Raw genomic sequence first — 2153 nt, 5'->3', positions numbered from 1 at the left:
GGTTCCCTCCCACCTGCCAGAGAGAGATCCCGGGGAGCCGAGGCTTTGGAGGCAGTGAGGGGCAGAAGGGAGGGGAACAGGAGGAAGAAGAAGAGGGACCACAAATACCTCTGGTGCCTTGCAAGGGAAAAGGAGGATGAAAGGAAACTGCTAGTGTCCTCCAGCCCTTCTCTGCTGAGCCTCCTCGAACTGCAGGGCGAGACCGACCTCCCAGCTTCTCTGAACAGAGACAAACACCCTGAAAGCAAACAAGGAAGGAAAGCAGCCAGCCCCAGCCACGCTGGAAGCGGGAGCGGCCAGGTGGTGCCCTGTCCTCTCTCCCCGGGGCAGAGCCGCTGTGCGCCATCGGTGGGGAAGGGCGTGTGTGCGGGGCCTGGCGCCGCTCCCTGGCAGGGCTGAGACCTGCGGGACATGGCCACCAGGCCAGGGATGACTTCGAGGTACGCGGCACCCAGCCAGAGCCCTGGGGTCACGCCATGGCGGTGAGGCCCGGGGAGAAAAACCAGAGCCACACGGCGAGGTGTAACCACTGTTTCTCACAGCTGGGCGAGCAGCCCAGCATGGCTTGGCGGGCAGGTGTTCTCCCCATCAGATGATGTGCAAGACATTGGAAGGACAGCAGGGCCGAGAGGCGGGCAGGGGGTAGGCCGCTCTGCCGGCGGGGGTCCAGCCACGGGGCAAGGGCTGGATGTGTGCAGGAGGGGTGGTGGCAGCTCGTGGGGAGGGCTCAGAGCAGGACGGGTACCAAGCAGCAGGGAAAATCCAGGAAAAGTGTCAGAAAATGTTGCCCTGAGGAGGGATTTTAATGGACCATGCATTGAAGGAGTTCTGTTTGTGTGGTAACACGATTTTAAAAACAAATACACACGTACTTGCCACTGATTTCCAGGTTTCCTGACCTTGTTAGTCTGTCACTATGCTTCTTCCACTACCCAGCCTTTACCTGCAGCGTCATATCTCACGTTGGACAGTAAAACACTACGCTGGAGAGGATGCCAGTCAATGTGCCACAGATGCTCTGAAGGAACAACAGCAAGGCTCAGAGCCAGACAGGCATGGATATTCCTCTCTGTTTGGAAAGGCAAGAGATGCCACCCTCTTGGAACAAATTGCAGTTCCTGTAATACAAAACACAGCCCTGAGTACAAACAGCGCTCAGCCTCCCTTTGCTTTAATTGGCCCTTTGGTGAAACAGCCGAGCTTGCTGCCAAGAGATGATTTATGGAGAGCAATTAGGTGAAACAGAATTAGTTTCTTTTCTGTTCTGCTATTTTTCACAGCAATGATGTGAGGAAAGCTTTCTTTTTCAGACCATATTTTCCATGTTTATTCCCCATAATTGCATCCATTGTTGATGTCTGCTGGCTCCCCACTGAGACCGAGTTCCCATTGTCCAAACATACGCATGCTGTCCAAACGTGTCAGAAGAGGCAGGCCTAGTGCTCCGAATGTGGCTGTCATTTGACCGAAATGTAGGTCTGCAGAACAGAGTCCAAGCTCCTCACCTCAGCTTTTTCTACAGTCAGTGCAGATGATCAGCACCTCCAGAAAGTGATTCATCATGTCCTCATCCATGACTCCTCTGGAGATGACTGTGTCTTTCATTTACCTTTAGACAGACCCTCATGGACTAGGTTAGGGTACGTGCCCAGGTATTAAATGCATAGTCAAGTAAGATGGATTCTAGCCAAGGACCTAAGGCAGGTGAAGGGCATTTAAGCGCCCACACAAGCCCAGGGATGCAAAGTACCCAACATCCCACATTCAGCCAGTGGCAAAACCAGGAACGCACTTTATCCACAACATCTATGTGTGGATCAAGGCATGTTCTCACACACCGGACTAACATGCTGACTGAGGAAGATGTTCAGTGTCCTGGACACATGGCCTCCACATCTGCTATGGCCCAAGGAGAGCAACCATATATCATTTCAGGGAGTTCCTGCTTTTCAGAGTTCAGTCATTTATAAAAACTTGTGGGCTGAGCTCTGATGGGTGCTTGTCCTGCTGTAGGAGAATTCATGTAGTTTCTTTCCTATGCAAACACTCTGGTGTGTAACAAGGTATGTTTTCACACTACAGCTTTTCTCCCAGAAGCCAGGGTCAGCCCTTTCCTCTCTTCACCCTGCTGCTTCATGTCATGATGCTGCAGG

The sequence above is a fragment of the Chlamydotis macqueenii genome, chromosome 3 (assembly GCF_036417535.1).
Source record: "Chlamydotis macqueenii isolate bChlMac1 chromosome 3, bChlMac1.mat, whole genome shotgun sequence".
Taxonomy (NCBI): Eukaryota; Metazoa; Chordata; class Aves; order Otidiformes; family Otididae; genus Chlamydotis; species Chlamydotis macqueenii.
The sequence above is the reverse complement of the archived record's forward strand: the minus strand, read 5'-3'. Positions refer to the sequence as shown.